The sequence below is a fragment of the Erpetoichthys calabaricus genome, chromosome 3, assembly GCF_900747795.2.
Source record: "Erpetoichthys calabaricus chromosome 3, fErpCal1.3, whole genome shotgun sequence".
Taxonomy (NCBI): Eukaryota; Metazoa; Chordata; class Cladistia; order Polypteriformes; family Polypteridae; genus Erpetoichthys; species Erpetoichthys calabaricus.
In genome coordinates, this window is record NC_041396.2 from 273,400,556 (window position 1) to 273,425,847 (window position 25,292).

Sequence of the window (25,292 nt, forward strand, 5' to 3'; positions counted from 1 at the left end):
TTTCTATTCCGGTTTGAGGAGGAGGGCCAAAAATGACACTGGATGACTTTGGAGCAACACTGACTGACATCATGCCAGATGAGAGCAAGTAAAAGCAATCCTTTACTTTTCCAGTAATTGTTTAGTCAGAGTAGATATTCAGGATAAAAGAAGATGTTCTACAGATTGAAGTCTTTAAGTTGAAGGAGGCTCTGAAAGTTGATTCTGCTCATGTGGCATAACTGAAAGCCGGCATGAGCACCACAGCTTGGCCGTATGCATTCGTCATCTTAGCAAATAATTTCCAAGTGTAACTAAGGAATCTAACAGGAAGAAAGAAGCAGCAGTCATTTATATGGATTCATAAAGTTGTCACAATTTATGTATGAATGCTGTACTCGGAATAGAACAAAAACAAGTCCAATTTCAGCTTTGTTGTCTGTAGGACTTGGAGAGTTAGCTCAACAAATATTGTACTTTTAATCAAGACCTTGATACCTAAAGCAACAAAACATTATTAGTATGATCAATTCATTCACCAAACCTCTTTAATATGAATGTAGAGCAGTGGAAACTAAAGCTGACCCCGGAAATGAAGACCAAAAAGCAGGAACCAACCCTAGATGTTGTGTCAGGCCATTACGAGGGATATGTCGAATCTCACTGAATCCAGGGCAATTTCAAGTTACAAATTAACCTAACCTTAACATTTATGGAATATAAGGAAGGAAGATTACCAGGAGGTAAAGGGAAAATAAGTCAATTGCCACAGAGTCAGTCAGCAAGTTTGAATCTGAATCCTGGAGTTATCAGTATGTAGCAGTAACCACTGAACCAACATGTCGTCCTTGTTGTAATAATGATAATGGACACTTTTTGAAAAGTTTTACTTCCCAGAAAATTTTTGGTAATTATAATAGACAGCTTTAAGTTGAACAGAAAGTTAATTGTAGACTGCTGTATCACTCAGGCGTTTGGAGAAACATGAAATTAACTTTTTTTTTTGATTCAGCATCCTCCGCATCGAAAAGAGTCAGATGAGGTGGCTTGGGCATCTGATCAGGATGCCTCCTGGACGCCTCCCTGGTGAGGTGTTCCAGGCACATCTAACCGGGAGGAGGCCCCGGGGAAGACCCAGGACACGCTGGAGGGACTATGTCTCTCGACTGGCCTGGGAACGCCTTGGGATTCTCCCGGAAGAGCTAGAAGAAGTGGCCGGGGAGAGTGAAGACAGGGCATCTCTGCTCAAGCTGCTGCCCCCGCGACCCGACCTCAGATAAGCGGAAGAGGATGGATGGATGGATGGATGTTTAATCTCTTAAGTATGTTGACACTTTGCATTAGTTCAACTGAGCTAAAAATGCTTTGCTGCTGATTTTTATTTTGTACTCAGCCAGGGCCGGATTAAGAGCTTTGGGGGCCCGTAGCACATTTCAAATTTGGGGGCCCTTTTGGTCTGCATCATCTGAAGTTTAGATTCTGAACAGTTCAAACCGGACTAAATAATTATTTTACTCTCGATTATAATAAGAATCTTATAATATTTATGTGAATTTTATGTGTTGGGCCCCTAAAGTTTTGTTGTGTAAGAAATTTACAGTTTAAAAACGTAAAGATAATATTTTTAAAGACCAGTTTTTCAATGCTACACTTTTTCATTAAATATTGGGTCCACCATTTGGGGGCCCCCGAAATTGCGGGGCCCGTAGCATATGCTACATGTGCCTATTGGTTAATCTGGCACTGTACTCAGCACCTGACACTTCTCATCTCAGAGTCCAACAACAGTTGACCAGCACTGACTAATTCCACCTGTCCTGATACTGTTTTTTTATTATTGCAATATCCTGGTGAAAACTTTCACCATGTTCATTATTGACTGCACTGTACTATACTGAAGTGTACTGATTTTACAGCATGTCATCATCCAGTTGGGTGTACTTTGGTGTTCTGTAGTTACCAACAACACTCTTAAATACCTTCCATGTGATTTCCTTCAGACCCACTAGCAGATCTTCAGATATCTTTTCATTGAAGACATGTCTGATTTGCAGACCAACAAAATGCATTCTGAAATCTTTCCATACCATTCTCCAACCCGCTGAATCCAAACACAGGGTCACGGGGGTGTGCTGGAGCCAATCCCAACCAACATAGGGCGCAAGACAGGAACCAATCCTGGGCAGGGCGCCAGCCCACCGCAGGACACACACACACACCAAGCACACATTAGGGGCAATTGAGGATCGCCAATACACCTAACCTGCATGTCTTTGGACCGTGGGAGGAAACCCACACAGACACGGGGAGGGGAGAACATGCAAACTCCATGCAGGGAGGACCCGGGAAGCAAACCCGGGGCTTTTTACTGTGAGGCATCAGTGCTACCACTGTGCCACCGTGCCGCTCTTTCTGAAATCTTGGTATTAGGTATTTAAGGAAACAACTGTCTCAAATATTGAAATCCTTCACAAAATTCATCAATTTTACAACAGTTTTTGTCATTCTAGGTTTTATATGAAGAGGCAATATTAATAACTTTGTTTGGTTAAGAACTGGTGCTTATGGAGCGGCCATTTCTTTTTAATGTAAAAAGGCTCTTTAGCATGGCAGTCATGATTCAGTAGTTGGTTCATCTGAGTTGTATTCCTAGTAGCAGTTCTATTGCTTTTAAATCACCACAGATGTTCCAGTAGTAGTAGTTGTATGTATATGCATACTTATAGCATGGGAGGAAATCTCAAAAATACGACATGGCAATAAAAAGGTATATAGCAATAAAATATAAAGGTAATTTTTTGTGATCAGCAGGCCAAAATCCATACGATACACTGACAAGTGTTTAGGATGCAAAATCCTCATTGTACTGTTTTAATTATTAATATCCTCAAAATCTTATCAGAGCAATGATGTACTTTGTTTAATTTTGTTTGTTGACCTTGCTGCTTTTAGTCCCGAAAAACACAAGCTATTAAATTGAATTCAGTGTAAGTGTTGTGTCGGTGGCGCAGTGGTAGCGCTGCTGCCTTGCATTTAGGAGACCTGGGTTCACTTCCTGGGTCCTCCCTGAGTGGAGTTTGCATGTTCTCCCCGTGTCTGTGTGGGTTTCCTCCCACAGTCCAAAGACATGCAGGTCAGGTGAGCTGGTGATTGTAAATTGGCCCTAGTGTGTGCTTGGTGTGTGTGTTTGTGTGTGTCCTGCGGTGGGTTGGCACCCTGCCCGGGATTGGTTCCTGCCTTGTGCTCTTTTTTCTGCTGGGATTGGCTCCAGCAGACCCCCGTGACCCTGTGTTCGGATTCAGCGGGTTGGAAAATGGATGGATGGTAAGTGTTGTGTCCTCAGGCTGATCGATGATGTTCTGGCTGTTGGTTTATATTTATGACTGTGCTGGACTGTCTGTCTATCTATCTATCTATCTTCAAGGAGCCACGTAAAGACCTGAGCTGTAGTGTGAAAACTCCGGCCAAGGGGGAAAAGCGAGGTACTAACCTCTCTCTCTTTGTTTCCTACAGAAAGAAAGAAGCAACACCGCCATGAATGTGTCCAGATTCCCTAACCACGTACTGCCACTTCCGTGTTCGTTCCCTTCCTTCCGTCTACCTCTGATGATGTCATGGCTCCCATCCACCACCTCGGTTCCTTCCCAATATTCCTCTTTGTCAATTCCGGTCCCATTCCATAAATGTTCCCCACTTCGCCATCTTGACTGATGTATTTTGGAAAGAATATCTCTGACCTGTTTATTTTAAACTGTAGAGTATATGGGGCACGACAAACCCCAAACCTTTATGCTGTGTTCTTGTTTATTTTACAGTGGCATAGCTGGCAGGATACTAATTGCCCAAAATGACTGAAGGACACTACCTGAATGCTGTGTTGACCAATTTGGCAACTCAGCTCGAGCAGGCCGCGACAAAGCGCGAGCTCAAAGAAACCAAAGCTCGCCTGGCTGCAGCTGAAGCTGTATGACCGGAGCCCACATGGCCTCCTCCCCCTCCAATCTTCCCGCTCTCTGAGGCAGACGATATTGAGCCGTATTTGAAAGTCATTGTGCAGCAGGCCTATCAGGACCTCCCAGAGGAGGAAGCCACGAGTTATGACCTCCTGAAAGCGGAGATATTAAGTCGCTACGGTATTACGTCGGGCCAGCAAGCGAGTGAGTGGAGGCAATGGCAGTTCGATCCTGATCGCCCCGCCTGAGCCCAGGTTTTTGAATTCTGGGGCAAGATGGGCCGCTGGTTAAGACCAGAAGGTACTCCTTTTACTTCGGGTACATTCAGGGAGGTTGCCAAGTTACTCCGTATTAAGCATCTAAAGACGTCTGTCTACCACCTGCAGACTGACGGATTGGTAGAGCATTTTAACCAGACGCTTAAGCAGATGTTGCGCAAGGTAGTCAGCGCGGACGGTAGGAACTGGGACCAGCTTTTACCTCTCGTGCTTTTTGCTTACCGGGAGGTGCCACAAGCCTCCACAGGGTTTTCCCCATTTGAACTTTTATATGGTCGCCAACCCCGGGGCCTTCTGGACATTCTAAAAGAAGGTTGGGAAGCGGAGGCTCTTCCCTCCATTAATATATTGGAATATATCGCGCAACTGCGCGACAGATTGAATAGAATCCGACCCCTCCTAAAAGATTACATGTCACATGCTCAGGCAGTGCAGGCGCGGTGTTATAACCGGAACTCAGTCCTCAGGGAATTCCAACCTGGGGACCGAGTAATGGTGCTTGTACCTTCCTCCCATTCCAAATTACTAGCCCATTGGGAGGGCCCTTATGAGGTTAAGGAGAGAAAAGGGCTCGTCGATTATTTGGTGAAGCAACCAAATCGTCAACCAAGTGAGAGGGTTTACCATGTGAACTTATTAAAGCCATTGAGAGAACAGGAGGTCCACCCTGACTCCAATACAACCCTCTCCCTTTTTTCAGAAAGACCAACCCTTAACAAGTGATTCTGTCTGTCCCGGAGGTGGTCAGCGAGACACCAGGCCACACCTTCCTGATTGAGCATGACATAGTAATGGACCCCGGGGTAGTGGTCAGGGAATGCCCCTATCGTCTCCTGGAGGCGAAACGCGCAGAGGTAGAACTAGAAATCCAATGGATGTTAGACATGGACATAATCAAGGAAAGCCACAGTCCTTGGTCCAGTCATATCATCCTCGTTTCTAAACCTGATGGCTCCTGGAGATTCTGCAACAACTTTAAACATCTTAACCAGGTCTCCAAATTCGATGCCTACCATATGCCCCGGGTGGATGATCTCATTGAGCATCTGGGTATGGCTCGGTACTTGATTACTCTTGACATGACAAAGGGATACTGGCACATTCCCTTAGCGGCATCCGCCAAAGAGAAAACAGCCTTTAGTACCCCTAGTGGACATTGGCAATATAAGGTTCTCCCATTCGGACTGCACGGGGCACCAGCGACCTTCCAACATCTGGTAGACAGAGTGCTTCGGCCCCACCAGTCCTAATGTGCGGCCAACTTGGATGATGTAGTCATCTATTCCGGCACCTGGGAGGAACATATCTTGCAGGTTTACACCGTCCTCTTAACGCTAGCGAAGCCTGGCCTCTGTATCAATCAATGCAAATGCTTCTTTGGGTTGAAGGAGGCCAAATATTTAGGCTACTTGGTGGGGGGAGGACTGGTGAAAACACAATGTTCTAAAATCAAAGACATCCTGGAATGACCCTGTCCGAGTACCAAGAGACAGGTGCAAGCCTTCTTGGGGTTAATGGGTTACTACCGCCGTTTTGTGCCTTGTTTCTCCAAGAGAGCAGCACCCTTGACTAGTTTAACAAAGAAAAGTGCTCCTTTATATGTGGTATGGGATAGTGAAGCGGAACGAGCATTCAGTGACCTTAAGATGGCCCTGACAATGGCACCAATATTAAGAACTCCTGATTTCTCTCTACCTTTAATCCTCTAGATCAGCCCTATTCAATAGGCGGCCCACGGGCCAGAACCTGCCCATCAGTCATTTTGGACTGGCCCACTGACTACATACCTCTTAATAAATTATTTATATAGCCGCGACTTAACTGTAAGCGCAACAGTTTATAACATTTTGCAACATTTTACGGGACGTCGCGCAGCTGTTTACGCTCTTGATGGAAAGTTTATGACAGTTTAAAACAGCGGGAACATGTCACATTCAAAAGAGAAGAGACATAAGGTTGACAGCGAAAATAGAAAATTTAACAACAAGTGGACTGATAAGTATGCACACATACAAAATGCTGAGGGAAAACCCAGGTGCCTTGTCTGTTTTGTCATTTGCTCGGTAAATAAAGAATACAATGTGCAGAGGCACTTCAAGACACTCATACTAACTTTGATAATGAATATCCCCCGGGCTCAGAGGCTCAACAGACAAAAATAAAGACACTGACTCAAAACTACCAGTGAAGTTGTGTGGTTTTCACCCAAACCTGCACTTTGCAGCAGAAAGCTACACAGCATCTCTCTGAATTGCATGGATACTGACTAAAAATCAAAGACCATTTACAGATTCTGAAACAGTAAAAGAATGCATACAAGCTGCTGTCGAGGAGGTGGTAACGGATGACAAAGTGAAAGAGCAAGTTATATCTTCGATTAAATCAATCCCACTGTCTGATACAACAGCTGCGAGAAGGGTGGACGTTTTAGCTACGGATGTTTTTGACCCTGTTCTTAATCAACTGAGGAAGGCTGATTTCATATCCCTGGCTGTGGATGAATTAACAGACAACTCGGATGTAGCTCAACTTTGTATGTTTGTGTGATTTTTCGATGGTCACTGTTTCAAAGAGGACATATTGGGATTAATACCACTGGAAGGGAATACAACAGGAGAAATACTCTTCCAGAAGATTGTTAATTTTTTTCAAGAGAACGGACTGGACTTGGAGCGTATCAGCCTGCTTGTTACAGATGGAAGATCAAAGGACTGTCTGCACGGCTGTCTGCACTTGCACCAAAAATGAAGTCGCTGCACTGCCTCATCCATCAGAATGTCCTTTGCCCACAATTAAGTGGTGAGTTGAAAAACACAATGGATTCTGTTATGGCTACAATTAACTTTATCAAATCAACATCTAGTCTCCAACACAGACTGTTTCGCAAACTTCTTGCTGATATGTCAGCTGAGCATGTTGACCTACTTTTGCATAACAATGTGAGGTGGTTAAGCCAGGGAAACTCACTCATGAGAGTCTGTGAACTGAGGAAAGAAATCATTACTTTCCTTCATGAATGCAAGCACAGAAAGGCTGAAACATTTCTGACCAACATGTTGGATGATAAATTTGTGTCTGAGATATGTTTTTTATATGATATCCTTCATCATTTGAATGTACTTAACCTGGGACTTCAGGGGAGAGATAAAACAGTTGCTGATGTGGTTAAAAGGCTAACTGCTTTTCAAAATAAACTGGATATTTTTTCATCTGATCTCAGTAGCAGACTGCTGCACTTTCCAACCCTCAGTGGCTTCATCAAGTCATCACAAAGTGGTAAAGTCACAAAGGTCATGTCAGACTTTCTGGACCATTTGAAACACAACTTTGCACAGAGATTCAATGACTTTGACATTCCCAAAGAGTTGCTGCATGTTGTGAGGAACCCTTTCACCAGCACACCCAATACTTCCCCCAAAGCAGCAGAGTTGCTAAAGTTGCATGACATTGATGAAGGTCCCCTGCAACTTGAAATGATTGAAATGCAAGCATCATGTGAATTAAAGGAAAAAGGCTGCACAGAGCTTTGGACAAAGCACATTGTCCCAGAGATGTTCCCAAACATGAAAAAATTGGCCATGTGTGTGTTAACAATGTTTGGATCAACATATACATGTGAATCATCCTTCTCTCACATGAATGCCATAAAAACAGACAATCGGATCTCCTTGACAAATGAGCATCTGCATCATTGTTTGCGGATTGCTGTCACCCCATATGAACCTAACTTTTCTCGTCTTGCCCAGTCAATGAAGTGTCACTTTTCTCATTAGAGATAGATCAAAATCTCCTGTAGTATGAAGACTAGACACACTTTTGTTTCCTTTCATATGCTTTAAAAGCCAGCAGCTTAAGTTTGTGATTTCATTCAAAGTTATGTTTGTTCTTATTTGCACAATATGATATTGCTATTACTGTTTATGTGAGTTTGTGACTGTGATATTTGCTCTTATTTGCACAAAAATAAATAGTAATTATTGTTTTCTAGGCTTTATTTTATTTAAGCAAAAAGCAAATACTGTCATTGTGAGTTTGTGACTCAGATTTCTGTTAAAACTAAAGCTGGCTATGTTTTGCAGTTTTTACTATTTGCACTAGAAGTCAGCGATTAATTCTAATGCCATTTGACTCATTTAAATAAAAATGTTGAAAATGCAGTGGTGCTTTGTATTAATGGTACAATACAAGAAATACAGGGAAATGTGTGGCCCACTGGCAAAAGCCGTATGACAATTTGGCCCAATGAAAAATCTAATTGAATACCCCTGCTCTAGACCGATGCTTCAGACACAGGTCTAGGTGCCGTGCTGAGCCAAAGCATCGATGGTGTTGAACACCCCGTGATTTACCTAAGCCAGAAACTGTAGGACTGGGAGACCAGGTATGCGGCAGTGGAGAGGGAAGCCTTGGCTATTAAGTGGGCGGTGACTCACCTGAGGTACTACCTATTGGGTCGCAAGTTCACTCTGGTGACGGACCATGCCGCTCTCCAGTGGTAAATGTTCCCCACTTTGCCATCTTGACTGTCTGATGTATTTTGGAAAGAATATCTCTGACCTGTTTATTTCAAACTGTACAGTATACGGGGCCGGACAAACCCAAACCTTTATGCTGTGTTCTTGTTTATTTTACACTATCTATCTGACTTTTTATTTTCACCTTACTGATACCAATTCTATTCAGATACTGATATAGAAAAGTATATTCTTAAAGTTGATGATTTGCATATATTCAAAGAGAATCATGAGCATATATGAAAATATGCATTATATCCTAGTGCACATTAGTATAGCAAGGGTTAAATCACAAAAAGGTTTGTCCCCCTGTATATTTTTAGAGGTGACATGCAGGTGATGGGTGTAACAGAGCAAGATGCAGAAGAAAGAAAGATATGGAAGAAGATGATCCGTTGTGGCAACTTCTAAGGGGAACAGCCGAAAGAGGAAGAAGAAGAACAAGCTGGAAACCACCAATATGTCATGAGTCAATGTCAGGTAAGTAGGGAAAGGCTGACAGGCAGAACCCCCCCTACTCTCTAGGGGGTGAACATGTACTAAGGACTAGAGATAATGGTGGCAGGAGCTAGATGGGTTCAAGGTGAGGAGAGGGCCTGTCAGTTGGACATGAATGATAGAATAGAGTGCTATACTCATTAGGCTGGGAAATATTGGTGGAACTAATGAAAGGCAGGACCAAGGCAACGGGAAGTTGGTAGTAAGATGAGGATGACAAATCGGTAATAAATGTATGATGGTCCAGTTGCTGGGTGCTCATTTCACTGAATTGAGATGGTTCTGTACTTTTTGTAATAAAAGAGAAATATTCTGCCTGCACATCCTGAGGTCTCTGAGTGCCTTCTCTGAGCAGCATGTTTCTGCCACAACACTGACTATAACTCTCATTATACTCTCTTTAGTAACATGAGTACGTCCTTTTTGATTTTATAGATGTTTCAGGTTACCATTGACTTATTACACATTTTATTGTCTTGTACTACATGCATTATCTTTTTTTATTGACATGTATTCTGAGAGAATATCCTCAGTAAACTTCCTGGTGATAATGTGGTCATGAAAAGGTGTAACCTTGAGCTTCCTGGCTGTTTTCTTTATTGACTGAGTGATGGTTTTCTATCTGCCGCCATCCAGATGGTCCATAAATTGTGATTAATATCAGTGCAAAGACCAAGCTGATGAAAGCTCTTGTTCAAGTGGAGGAATTTCACTTCCATTTATTTGCATATCATGGACTTCTTATTGAATGCTGTCAAACATGTGAGGCTGAGGAGTGTCATGTTGTAAGAGCCATTTTTAGAAACATAATGTTAATATTATATTCACGTAAGTTTTGCTTAGTAATGATAAATGTTTGGTTATGTAGGGCTGCATAGAATACATAGTTAAATAGATCATTTTTACTTTATTCTCTACAAGTGAACATATAAATAGGATATTTGTGTCATAAAATGCCAATAAAATGTAATCACCTTGTTGAAAGTTTTCTCATTTTATTTTATAAAACATTGACTCAGAGTAGATTTCATTTGGCTTTTTTCACATTGATTAACATAAAAAGTCTATTTAATATAAAAGTTAAAATAACTCTCTGTAAAAGTGGTTCACATTAATAACATATTAATAACAACCAAAAAATACAGAATAATCGAAACAAGTGGAATTAATTAAAAATTAAGTTGGTAGGCTTTTGCAAGTCCCACTAGTTCCTTCCATCTGCTCTAGAACTGTAAACCCATCACACTCTTGTAATGTCTCTATAACAAAATAAAGATCTCTCTGCCATAGTATAGTAGGAATTTTAAAAAAAAAACTTATTCTACTACAAATGAAATAAACAACCATCACAAATCTTAATGTAAGAACAACAGAAAGCATTATTTATATTTTCCTGACAATAAGAAAGTTGTTTAACTCATATATATATATATATATACATATACAGTGCAACCGGAAGGTATTCAAAGCACATCACTTTTTCCACATTTTGTTATGTTACAGCCTTATTCCAAAATGGATTAAATTCATTTTTTCCCTCAGAATTCTACACACAACACTCCATAATGACAATGTGAAAAAAGTTTACTTGAGGTTTTTGCAAATTTATTAAAAATAAAAAAATTGAGAAAGCACACGTACATAAGTATTCACAGACTTTGCCGTGAAGCTTGAAATTGAGCTCAGGTGCATCCTGCTTCCCCTGATCATCCTTGAGATGTTTCTGCAGCTTAATTGGAGTCCACCTGTGGTAAATTCAGTTGACTGGACATGATTTGGAAAGGCACACACCTGTCTATATAAGGTCCCACAGTTGACAGTTCATGTCAGAGCACAAACCAAGCATGAAGTCAAAGGAATTGTCTGTAGACCTCCGAGACAGGATTGTCTCGAGGCACAAATGTGGGGAAGGTTACAGAAAAATTTCTGCTGTTTTGAAAGTCCCAATGAGCACAGTGGCCTCCATCATCCGTAAGTGGAAGAAGTTCGAAACCACCAGGACTCTTCCTAGAGCTGGCCGGCCATTTAAACTGAGCAATCGGGGGAGAAGAGCCTTAGTCAGGGAGGTGACCAAGAACCCGATGGTCACTCTGTCAGAGCTCCAGAGGTCCTTTGTGGAGAGAGAACCTTCCAGAAGGACAACCATCTCTGCAGCAATCCACCAATCAGGCCTGTATGGTAGAGTGGCCAGACGGAAGCCACTCCTTAGTAAACGGCACATGGCAGCCCGCCTGGAGTTTGCCAAAAAGCACCTGAAGGACTCTCAGATCATGAGAAAGAAAATTCTCTGGTCTGATGAGACAAAGATTGAATTCTTTGGTGTGCATGCCAGGCGTCACGTTTGGAGGAAACCTGGCACCATCCCTACAGTGAAGCATGGTGGTGGCAGCATCATGCTGTGGGGATGTTTTTCAGCGGCAGGGACTGGGAGACAAGTCAGGAGAAGGGGAAGGATGACTACAGCAATGTACAGAGACATCCTGGATGAAAACCTGCTCCAGAGCGCTCTTGACCTCAGACTGGGGCGACGGTTCATCTTTCAGCAGGACAATGACCCTAAGCACACAGCCAAGATATCAAAGGAGTGGCTTCAGGACAACTCTGTGAATGTCCTTGAGTGGCCCAGCCAGAGCCCAGACTTGAATCCGATTGAACATCTCTGGAGAGATCTTAAAATGGCTGTGCACCGACACTTCCCATCCACCCTGATGGAGCTTGAGAGGTGCTGCAAAGAGGAATGGGCGAAACTGGCCAAGGATAGGTGTGCCAAGCTTGTGGCATCATATTCAGAAAGACTTGAGGCTGTAATTGCTGCCAAAGGTGCATCGACAAAGTATTGAGCAAAGGCTGTGAATACTTATGTACATGTGATTTCTCAGTTTTTTATTTTTAATAAATTTGCAAAAACTTCAAATAAACTTTTTTCACATTGTCATTATGGAGTGTTGAGTGGAAAAGTCTGAGGAAAAAAAAATTATCCATTTTGGAATAAGGCTGTAACATAACAAAATGTGGAAAAAGTGATGCGCTGTGAATACTTTCTGGATGCACTGTAAGTGCACAAAGCACCCTCCACTCCACAATACTCCAATAATAATTCAATAAACACAATAATCAATCAATACACAATCCTCCACTCCCAGCAGCTGTCACCCTTCCTCCCAACTCGGCTCACCGCTGGGATCTCCCACAGTCCTTTTAAAGTCTTTAACCCGGAAGTGTTTCTGTCCATCAGTCCATGTGACTTTATAACGCTTCCGGGTCAGGTGAAAACTTCTTATTTTCTTCAGCCCAGAAGTACGTTATTCTTGCCGTCCCCTCGACTGGGAAGTACTTCTGGGCTATAAGGAAAATACAAGTCCCTATGCCTCCCTGCAGCGTCCCCAGGTGGCCCCCACGTTATTCAGCAGGGCTGTGATGAAAGACTCCAAGGCCCATGATGCACTGCTGGAATTCGGGGCACTTCCATGTTGCTGGGAGGACTCCATCTGGCGGCTTGGGGGTATTGGCCGGGATAAGCTGCCGGCCATATATCACACCAGTCATCGAGAGAATGACATACTTCAAGGGTTAGCAGATTAATTAATAAAGAACAGCATGAATAATGTTCTGCCATATTTTACAGGAGCTTTAAGAGTGAATTTGAAGTTTTTTAATCACTCTAAACCATTTTCCTTTTCCATCTGATGGTCTTGTGTTAATGAGACCAGGGTTTGTGTCCGAGTTCTCCATAGATTTCCTCCGAGTGCTCTGGTTTCCTCCCACAGTGTGAAGAATTTCAGGTTAGGTGAATTGGTGACACTAAATTGGTCCTGATGTGTTTGTGTGTTTGGCCTGTGAAGGACTGGAACCCTGTCTAGGGTTTGCTCCTGTCTTGTGCCGTATGCTAGCTGGGATAGGCTACAGCAAACCCCTTGACCATGGTCTGTATTAAGCAGGTTAGCAAATGACATGACATAAACCATTTTTTCACTCTTTAAAATTGAAAATATAAAGCCCTGATGTTTTGGTCCAGCCCATAGTCTGATTAGTAAAATTGTAAGTCATATTGTAAATTGCAGCTTTTATTTTATCCAGTAGATATCCTTTATGGCTTTAATTGGCACCTTTTCATAGCAAAAGCTTTTGGTAGGCTCCAATATTACTTTGATATGAAGCATATTGAAAAAAATGTCTTTATGGAAAAAAACCTAAGGTAGATTCTGTAAGCCAAGCATTCCCAGAGAAGAGGATATCAGTATATTTAATTTCTAGGTAAAAACAAACGCAAATACCTTTGATAAATTTTTCCCAAAAGTGACTGTGCCCAGATAATTCAATATTCAAAGGCACTATGAAACCGTCACGGGAAAAATCTGAGAAATATACAAGACAACTGTGTACAAGAGTGAACTGCGGCTCTTTAAAATCAACCATCTGTTTTCACTCAGAGTTGTTGACAAATAATGCAGCTGTGAAGGTTAACTATAGCATTGCCAATGAAATTACAACATACATGCTTTATTCTGAAGTGGACTATCATTATAACATGCATGTTCAGGGCAACTAAACTGCTGTGTCCCGACAAGCGACAGGCTTTTGCAATATAAGTTTGTGGAGACAGAGTCACAGACTTGGCAATTAAATGAAAATGTAACAGAATTTATTTGTTTTTCCACTACAGTGTACCAATGTTTTATTATTTGTCAGTGGTGGACTTACAGTTTTGGGGTCCTGAAGCTTGAACTGTTGTGGGGCCTCCTTCACAACCAGCAACACAGTCTGGGTAACCATTGTTATCTTCTTCAATGGGGTAGTTCCATGACAGATCACCATGATATAGATATATATATATTTTTTTTTGATACTTCATAAACCTTTTATTTTTTATTTTAACTATTATGTTGTATTGAATTACACTGTATTTTTATTATTATTATTTTAAACCCCTTATCATACAGTAGACACACAAACTTTTTAAGCAATGTGGACTACAGCCACTTCTGTATAGTATTTCCGCTCTTGGTTGTGGCTCAACTTTCTGTTTTCTTCAGAGGTGCTGATGACTCTAAATGTCACTGAACAGTTTGATTGCTATAACAGACGCAAATACAGCTAGCCACAGTTTCAATTGTTTGGTTGAATCCTTGGTTAAACTAGGAGAAGATGGGGCTCACTTTGTTAGGTTGGGCACTCATGGCGCACTGTCAATGTGTGGGAGAAAAACAGAAGTTGTTGCCAAATGGCAAGAAAAACTTAAATCAAGCACAGGTAAAGACTGTTGTGCATTTGATTGTATTGCACATAAGGAGTCATTATGAACACTCTTAAAGGGGCTAGTACCACTGGTAAAGAATCATATATCAAAATATTATATTCATAATCAGCAGCTTTGAAATAGCATAAAGCAAAAATTCCTATGCCTATATTACCAATTCCCATTTTGAAGTTTTGTGAAAAGATGTAAGTTTGACCCTTCTTATCCCATTAGGAGATAAATCCCTGGGGTCAGTTGATATGGCATGTATAATCTTAAGACCTTCTGATCATTTTTATGAACAGGGTGTAGTTTTCTGTATCAAATTCTGTTTGTAGTATGTTAATTGGCCTAAGTCACATCTAATGTCCTTAATCTGTGTTTCTCAGGCAAGTTTCCTGGCTTTGTGTGAAGTTGTTATGCTTTGTGTATCTTGTGTTTTCATTCCAGTGTTGGTGATGGCAGTAACTACAGATGCATATTTTATTGTATATGTACATGTTAATGTTTTAAATGTATCTATGTAATGACAGTTCCTTTGTTTTCAGAGGTTTTCATATCAGGGGATGCAAAGTGGTCTCGTTTCCTGTGTATTACATATATTGTGTATAGTATTCTCTAAAAGTCCTATGACAGTTTGCTATATAAAACTCGATGGATAGAGTCTGCGGTGGGTTAGCCAGTAACCATATCTGTTTTTGGTGCCCACTGTTCTAAGGTGTGCATTATTGAATTTGTTATCTGCCTGTGTTATTGTTAGTATGGCCTGTTAGTTTCTGTAAACAGCAACTTTCTGTTTTATGTATTCAAGTCTTGTGGGCTGAGGTGATCGCTTAAGATATGTCATGCCATGAGTGTTGTTATCAAAACAGTGAATCTTATCTGCGCAAAACAACTCAACCGCTGCCAGTCTGATACTTGGCTGAATGAGCAGTGTTCGCCATACCCTCCTGTACCACAAAGAGGTCCTGTAAGGTGGTTAAGCTGGTGAGCTGTACTCAACCAGTTTTATGTCCTTTGCATGGAAATCAGACTTTTCATGAATAGAAGGGGAAAATGGTGAAAGAACTGAGTAATCACAAATGGACTGAGAAATTTTCATTTATGGTGGATATTACTGAGCAACAAGGCTGAAGCAAACTTGTGACAGAGTACCATGATAGTATCTGTGTGCTTTAGGAGAAAGTAAATCTGTAGGATGTGCAACTTGTGGAGAACTATCCTGTACATTTTCCCATTCTGAGAAACGACAACTAGTGAAAATATGAATCAATACAAAATTAAAATAACAACGATGGGAGTGAATTTCAGCAGTGTTTTAAAACCTTCAGCAACTTGAGACAAAACTTTGGTTGTTTACCTCACCATTCACCATAAACCTGCTTGACATGTCAGAGGACCTGCAAATGAAATTAACTGATTTACAATGGAATTCTCTGTTGAAGAGCACATTTGCCAATGTACATACGTCTGGTCACATTGTATTAGAATTTTGAATCAAAATATCCAAAACTGGCAACTTTTGCCTCAATGCATGTTTGGAAGCATTGCTCTTTCCGACCTAGTTATGAAGATAAGTAAGTCAAACTGTGCTCTCGCCTGATACATGGACACTTTAGTGACATAATGAAAGTTCATGTTTCACAGAGGCTGACTCCAGATGTTGATGATAAGCCAAAAGAATTAATGTGCTGGGGAGTTTTAAGATATACCTTTGGCTCATTTATTTTTGTTTTTTTGAAGTTAACTTGCAGTGAAAATTTGAATTGAATATTCGCCTTTCCCCACCTTTCATTGGTCAAGAATCCTGTCTTCAGTTCAAACGCATTGTATTATGGGAATATGTCTTTCCTCTTGAACTTGTACATTGAATTTTCTGAATAGTAAGTATTATTAATATTTTATCAAAAATACATGCATTTTGACTGTTTTGACCATACAAATGGATAACAGAAGTTGTGAGAGATTTTTTTTCTTTTTGCTGTGGTTGTTTTTCACATCGTTTACCATTGGACAGAACAGCTTTACCATAATGTTAAATTGTATCATGAATATTCATTCAGCATGAAAACATGAGATTAAAGTATTTGATTGACCATCATTACAAACTGTATGAGGTAAGTAAGATATAAAAAGAATAATAATTTTTGGGTGGAATATTCAATTAATGATAAGCACTGCCACTCAAGGGGCTTATCCATATGGTTATCTGCACAATGTTTAGAGAAATAAAGTTTAACCATGCCAAGCAATAATTACTTCATTTATTTGTTATATTCATACTGATTGTCCAACAAAGATAATCTGGAAAATTCTGATATTTAAGTTTAGGAACATATTAAGTAATTAGAGTTAATTGGAGTGTTGCAATGCGTAAGCAGGTAACACTATCCATGAATCAATGTGTCTCATTAGTATTAATGAATATGATCGGCAGTTGGCCAGCTTGGTAAAAACAGATGCCCTATTTTTGGGGACCCTTCATAATAGTATTTGTTTCTTGACAAAAGCAAAACAATATTTCCATGCTTGCTGTTAATTTATGACCTGAGGTCCAGTAGTCTACCCATCTTGTCATGAACTCCAAGAATTATTACTTATTATTATTACTTATTATATACTTATTATTACTTACATTATTACTTATTAGTACAGTAATAATATTTGACCCAAAAAGCTATGGAGGCCAGTATTCACATTGATGCCTGTTCACACCTGTGCCCCTTGACAATGCCTCGGTGAGATCTAAAGGTGCGCTAAGGTGGGATCTTGTTCCAGTAGTGTACACTATATTTTCTGCAGAGATGTTCTATTTCAAATTTACTGATATTCAACCACTGTCACCCCTATAGATCCAGCCTTAAATGGTTAATAAAAGTCTCAGATACACCAATCACCCCAAATTGCAGCCTACTTAGCAACTTAGTTTTCATCCCAGGTAGATCTAAGCAATGTATTGAGCATAAAACAAATTCAATGTCTTTGTCATGACCCTCACCCAAAAAGAGTTCAGGAAACTTCCTAGAAGAACTGATAAATAAACATTTGAAAGGAAGACCTCACATGACCAGAACAAAATGTGCACACTGGGGTGGGGCCTTCACCCAGTCATCTTAAAAGATTCCCCTTCCTGTCATTAATAAGCACTTGCGAGATGAGGTGTACTTTTTTCATCTTTAACAAGTGGCCACCCACAGGCAGACACTGCCAGAACTCACTAATAAAGGAGAGTTAAAGTCTAACTAGCTGATCTGGGGACAGGCTGGCTGTTGCTAGGAGTTGAATAGGAATAAAATGACCCCCCCCCCACATACCCAACCAACCCCACCACCCATTACCTCTACTGCCTCCCTTTGAAACTGTTAGCCCACTGACGTCAACGGAAAAGTAAAGACAAGTAAAGGGAGTGAGGGAGGCCATTTGGGTATCCAGGGACAACTGAGGGGTCCTTGACGGGTCAAAAAAGCTTGGCCTAACAGAGATGTACCCTGCTAAAACATCCTTGTTTCCTGCTTGGTGTGCTTTTTTTTCTTACATTGATTTCTGAATTTCTTTCACACCTCCAAGTCACAAGACAGCTTTTATTTCACAAGGCCTTCACTTCATTTCATACACCATTGTGCCCCTCTTCTTGTGGAAAGATTATTGTCATTTGCATATATCTGGATGAGTCATTTACCCATGATGACTTACAACCATCAAGCCACTGTGTGACCCTGATTAGCGTGCTTCACCAGCTAATGCTCAGTCTGTACACATCCGAGTTTCAGAAATACTGGGTGCAGCAGGCTTAAGTTTACACAGTGCCTTTCGGAATAAGACATTTTGGAAAGCAAGCAAGGTCTGAAACATAGCATCTCAAAACAAGGCGTGAATGAGGGGGCAGGGCAAAGCCAAAAGGGCAAAACCCCATTTAATTGAAACAGAAAAATAAGAACATCAACACAAATGTGCCTTAGTGTGCCTTTTAGAAATAGAGTCTTCTCTCAGGAGCGACTAGTTAAGAGACTCTGGTTTGGGTTTGTACAGAAAAGGAGACAAGACTGTTAGCAACAGAACCTCCTTTGGCATGCCTGTGTGATAAATTATATACAGTATATATATATATATATATCCATCCATCCATCCATCCATTGTCTCCCGCTTATCCGAGGTCGGGTCGCGGGGGCAGCAGCTTGAGCAGAGATGCCCAGACTTCCCTCTCCCCGGCCACTTCTTCTAGCTCTTCCGGGAGAATCCCAAGGCGTTCCCAGGCCAGTCGAGAGACATAGTCCCTCCAACGTGTCCTGGGTCTTCCCTGGGGCCTCCTCCCGGTTGGACGTGCCCGGAACACCTCACCAGGGAGGCGTCCAGGAGGCATCCTGATCAGATGCCCAAGCCACCTCATCTGACTCCTCTCGATGCGGAGGAGCAGCGGCTCTACTCTGAGCCCCTCCCGGATGACTGAGCTTCTCACCCTATCTTTAAGGGAAAGCCCAGACACCCTGCGGAGGAAACTCATTTCAGCCGCTTGTATTCGCGATCTCGTTCTTTCGGTCACTACCCATAGTTCATGACCATAGGCGAGGGTAGGAACATAGATTGACTGGTAAATTGAGAGCTTCGCCTTGCGGCTCAGCTCCTTTTTCACCACGACAGACCGATGCAGCGCCCGCATTACTGCGGATGCCGCACCGATCCGCCTGTCGATCTCACGCTCCATTCTTCCCTCACTCGTGAACAAGATCCCGAGATACTTGAACTCCTCCACTTGAGGCAGGATCTTGCTACCAACCCTGAGAGGGCACTCCACCCTTTTCCGGCTGAGGACCATGGTCTCGGATTTGGAGGTGCTGATTCTCATCCCAGCCGCTTCACACTCAGCTGCGAACCGATCCAGAGAGAGCTGAAGATCACGGCCTGATGAAGCAAACAGGACAACATCATCTGCAAAAAGCAGTGACCCAATCCTGAGCCCACCAAACCGGACCCCCTCAACGCCCTGGCTGCGCCTAGAAATTCTGTCCATAAAAGTTATGAACAGAATCGGTGACAAAGGGCAGCCCTGGCGGAGTCCAACTCTCACTGGAAACGGGTTCGACTTACTGCCGGCAATGCGGACCAAGCTCTGGCACCGATCGTACAGGGACCGAACAGCCTTTATCAGGGGGGCCGGTACCCCATACTCTCGGAGTACCCCCCACAGGATTCCCCGAGGGACACGGTCGAATGCCTTTTCCAAGTCCACAAAACACATGTAGACTGGTTGGGCAAACTCCCATGCACCCTCCAGGATCCTGCTAAGGGTATAGAGCTGGTCCACTGTTCCGCGACCAGGACGAAAACCACACTGTTCCTCCTGAATCCGAGGCTCGACTATCCGACGGACCCTCCTCTCCAGGACCCCTGAATAGACTTTTCCAGGGAGGCTGAGGAGTGTGATCCCTCTGTAGTTGGAACACACCCTCCGATCCCCCTTCTTAAAGAGGGGGATCACCACCCCGGTCTGCCAATCCAGAGGCACTGTCCCTGATGTCCATGCGATGTTGCAGAGGCGTGTCAACCAAGACAGTCCTACAACATCCAGAGCCTTGAGGAACTCCGGGCGTATCTCATCCACCCCCGGGGCCCTGCCACCAAGGAGTTTTTTGACCACCTCGGTGACCTCAGTCCCAGAGATGGGGGAGCCCACCTCTGAGTCCCCAGGCTCTGCTTCCTCATTGGAAGGCATGTTAATGGGATTGAGGAGGTCTTCGAAGTACTCCCCCCACCGACCCACAACGTCCCGAGTCGAGGTCAGCAGCGCACCATCCCCACCATATACAGTGTTGACACTGCAATGCTTCCCCTTCCTGAGACGCCGGATGGTGGACCAGAATCTCCTCGAAGCCGTCCGAAAGTCGTTCTCCATGGCCTCCCCAAACTCCTCCCACGCCCGAGTTTTTGCCTCAGCAACCACCAAAGCCGCATTCCGCTTGGCCTGCCGGTACCTATCAGCTGCCTCCAGGGTCCCACAGGACAAAAGGGTCCTGTAGGACTCCTTCTTCAGCTTGACGGCATCCTTCACCACCGGTGTCCACCAACGGGTTCGGGGATTGCCGCCACGACAGGCACCGACCACCTTACGGCCACAGCTCCGGTCAGCCGCCTCAACAATAGAGGCACGGAACATGGCCCATTCGGACTCAATGTCCCCCACCTCCCTCGGGACATGGTCGAAGTTCTGCCGGAGGTGGGAGTTGAAGCTACTTCTGACAGGGGGCTCTGCCAGACGTTCCCAGCAGACCCTCACAACACGTTTGGGCCTACCACGCCTGACCGGCATCCTCCCCCACCATCGAAGCCAACTCACCACCAGGTGGTGATCAGTTGACAGCTCCGCCCCTCTCTTCACCCGAGTGTCCAAGACATGTGGCCGCAAGTCCGACGACACGACCACAAAGTCGATCATCGAACTGAGGCCTAGGGTGTCCTGGTGCCAAGTGCACATATGAACACCCCTATGCTTGAACATGGTGTTCGTTATGGACAATCCGTGACGAGCACAGAAGTCCAATAACAAAACACCGCTCGGGTTCAGATCGGGGGGGCCATTCCTCCCAATCACGCCCTTCCAGGTCTCACTGTCATTGCCCACGTGAGCATTGAAGTCTCCCAGCAGAACAAGGGAGTCCCCAGAAGGTATGCCCTCTAGCACCCCCTCCAGGGACTCCAAAAAGGGTGGGTACTCCGAACTGCTGTTCGGTGCATACGCACAAACAACAGTTAGGACCCGTCCCCCCACCTGAAGGCGAAGGGAGGCTACCCTCTCGTCCACCGGGGTAAACCCCAATGTACAGGCTCCAAGTCGGGGGGCAATAAGTATACCCACACCCGCTCGGCGCCTCTCACCGGGGGCAACTCCAGAGTGGTACAGAGTCCAGCCCCTCTCAAGGAGATTGGTTCCAGAGTCCAAGCTGTGCGTCGAGGTGAGTCCGACTATATCTAGCCGGAACCTCTCAACTTCGCACACTAGCTCAGGCTCCTTCCCCTTCAGAGAGGTGACATTCCACGTCCCAAGAGCCAGCTTCTGTAGCCGAGGATCGGACCGCCAAGGTCCCCGCCTTCGGCCACCACCCAACTCACACTGCACCCGACCTCCTTGGCCCCTCCCATAGGTGGTGAGCCCATGGGAAGGGGGACCCACGTTGCCTCTTCGGGCTGTGCCCGGCCGAGCCCCATGGGTGCAGTACATACTTACAGTATATACATACATATAAACATTGATAGATAGATATATAAAAATCCTGTCTTGGATAAATAAATTAACTTTTAAAATATTTTATATGTATTATTTTGTAAATATGATATAGGTATGATTAATTATCAGACAATACTTCCATATATTTTTTGATAAACTGCCACAATCTGGGTGAAAGGCCATTGGGTTATTTATAAGGATACCAAGGATCCAACAAATTGAGCATTTTATAGGCCAATTGCCCTTCTTAATCCTGACTTTAAGATTCTAGGCATTATATTAGCAAAGAAACTGGCCACATTTATAATAACACTTATACACCTAGTTTAAACATGCTTTATTATCTTTGTAACGACAGGTAATGAATTTTATAATAATGTCTCATTTAAAAACTGAGAACGTACCAAGGATGGCATTATTGTAGATGCTGAAAAAGCATTTAACCAAGTGTCACAGTTATTCCTTAACAAAATATCAGAAAAATATAAATTTTGCCTATACTCTGCCTCATAAGTAATGGTGGCTAATGGAAATGTCTCACTGCCTTTTCAGTTAGAGAGAAGCACTAGGCAAGTCTACTTCTTTTCGCCACTTTTTTTTTGCCCTCAATATAGAACCCCTGGCCTACTGATGAGATATAAAAAAAAAATAGAAAAAAAAAATCAAAACTGCTAATGAAGAATATAAACTTTTCTGTATGCAGACAATGGTTTTTATTTATCTCATTGAAGTCTCTACCTAAATCATTGATAATGCTTGAAACTTTTTTTTTTTAATTCATGGAATAAGTTAAACATATAATAGAAAAATTAAACAAGTGTAACATCCATCCTTCCAGCTATATCCTAACTACAGTGTCACGGGGGTCTGCTGGAGCCAATCCCAGCCAACACAGGGCACAAGTCAGGAAACAAACCCCGGACAGGGTGCCAGCCCACCGCAGGGCACGCACACAGGACAATTTAGAATCGCCAATGCACCTAACCTGCCTGTCTTTGGACTGTGGGAGGAAACCCACGCAGACACAGGCAGAACATGCAATTTCCATGCATGGAGGACCCAGGGAGTGAACCTGGGTCTCCTAACTGCAAGGCAGTAGCGCTACCCACTGCACCACCGTGCCACCCACAAGTGTAACAGCTCAAATAAAATCCTTTTTTCTTTCCAATTGCCAAACAATGGGATTGTTTATTTGGAGACTGTAATACCTACAGATCTCAAAAAAATATCTGAAGTCAACTATACATATGCTAGATCTAATTTACATGAATCCCTGTCCAGTTTCTAAATGTGTCCAATTTAAGTTGAAGGTTGTGGGGGTCATGTTTGTAACCTAAACCTACTTAGAAAACTGGGTAAAATGTTCACTCTGTTTAAGGAATTCATATTTTCTAGTTCAACACCATCCTGTTTCCTAAACTTTCCTCCACTTTTTTAATTATAATGGCACTGACTAACAGTGACGTGTTGTATGTTTGATGAACATTAAGCAATTAAGACTTACAGTACACTCTAAACACATAACAATACTGGCAGTACTACAAGAGTTGTAACACTATGATAAATAAATAAATAAATAAATAATTTGAAGAAGACTTATTCTTCTCTAAGATTATAAATAAAAAGACTATTTCTCTAAGATTATAAATAACAACGCTAGTAATCCTAGTCTTATTCTTGATGATTGATCGTCTGTTAAACCCAGGTAACTCAAAGGAATGCCTCCTAAGTACATCAAGTAAAACCTGTGAGGCTATTGCTGTATTTTTCAATCAAAAAATTAATGATATTAGAAATAACATAGTATATCTCCCCAACACTAAGGATCCTCCTAAACCCCATTATTCCGTTATAAACAAATTAAACTCTCACTAGGATAGATTTACCTGATTTATATAAAATAATTTCTCAACTGAAACACTCTAACCTGCCTTTCTTAAGTAAAATTCTAGAGAACGCAGTCATTATGCAGTTAAATGACCACCTCAATAAACATACTATTCTTGATAAATTTCAGTCAGGTTTTAGAACAAATCACAGCACAGAAACTGCACTCATTAAAGTAGTAAATGACTTGTGGGTAAATACAGACAGAGGTCATTTATCTGTTCTCATCCTCTTAGATCTGAGTGCTGCATTTGACACCATTGATCATAATATTCTTAGAAATTGCCTTAGTCAATGGGTGGGCCTCTCTGGCAGTGTCTTAAATTGGTTTGAATCCTACCTGGCAGGGAGGAAATTCTTTGTTAGTTGTGGTAATTACAACTCAAAGACACATGATATCCTATATGGTGTTCCACAAGGCTCTATCCTGGGTCCGCTGCTTTTCTCAATCTACATGCTTCCGTTAGGTCAGATTATCTCAGGGCACAACGTGAGCTACCACAGCTATGCTGATGACACACAGCTGTATTTATCAATAGCACTTGATGACCCCGATTCTCTTGATTCACTGACACAATGTCTGACTTGTATTTCTGAATGGATGAATAGTAATTTTCTCAAGCTAAATAAAGAGAAAACTGAAATCTTAGTGATTGGCAATAATGGATACAATGAAGCTATTAGAAATAAACTGGATACATTAGGATTAAAAGTCAAGACGGAGGTAAAACGCTTAGGGGTAATTGTTGATTGTAATCTGAATTTTAAATCGCATAGTAATCAGATCACTAGAACAGCATTTTTTCACTTAAGAAACATAGCAAAAGTTAGACCTCTTATATCATTGAAAGATGCTGAGAAATTAGTTCACGCGTTTGTTTTCAGTCGACTAGATTACTGTAACGCACTCCTCTCAGGAATACCCAAAAAAGACAAAAATCGTTTGCAACTAGTGCAGAATGCAGCTGCTAGAATCCTAACCAGGAAAAGAAAATCCGAGCACATCTCTCCTGTTTTGACGTCACTACACTGGTTACCTGTGTCATTCAGGGTTGACTTTAAAATTTTGCTTATGGTTTATAAAGCCTTAAATAATCTCGCCCCATCTTATATATTGGAATGCCTGACATCTTATATTCCAAATCGTAACCTCAGATCCTCAAATGAGTGTCTCTTTAGAATTCCAAGAGCAAAACTTAAAAGAAGTGGTGAGGCGGCCTTCTGCTGTTATGCACCTAAAATCTGGAATAGCCTGCCAATAGGAATTCGCCAGGCTAATACAGTGGAGCACTTCAAAAAACTGCTGGAAACACATTATTCTCATAACTTCACTGTAATTTAATCCTGATACTCTGTATATCCAATTCATTATAATAACTATTCATGGTGGCTCTAAAATCTGTACTAACCCCTACTCTCTCTTCTGTTTCCTTTTCCGGTGTCCTTTTGGTAGTGGCATCTACTCAAAGCACCGTGATGTTCCAACAGTGATGGATTAAAAGCCAGAAGTCTGCATGACCATCATCATCAAGTCCTTCTGTGAGAACACTAAATACAAAGAGGACTATTTCATTTATGTTAGGTAGAATGCCCAGAGGGGACTGTGTGGTCTCGTGGCCTGGAACCCCTGCAGATTTTATTTTTTTCTCCAGCTGTCTGGAGTTTTTTTTTTGTTTTTTCTGTCCCCCTTGGCCATCGGACCTTACTCTTTTTCTCCATCCATCCATC

At 42.4% G+C, this 25,292-nt stretch overlaps 1 protein-coding gene and 1 long non-coding RNA gene across 2 annotated transcripts in view; one reads left to right on the forward strand and one right to left on the reverse strand.

The window, feature by feature from the left end:
* The window catches only part of LOC127527237 (uncharacterized), a 143,968-nt gene that overhangs the window by 61,528 nt on the left and 57,148 nt on the right, over window positions 1-25,292 (forward strand). The window lies entirely within an intron of this gene.
* Window positions 1-25,292, reverse strand: part of LOC114648954 (alpha-N-acetylneuraminide alpha-2,8-sialyltransferase-like) — a 258,331-nt gene that overhangs the window by 57,118 nt on the left and 175,921 nt on the right. The window lies entirely within an intron of this gene.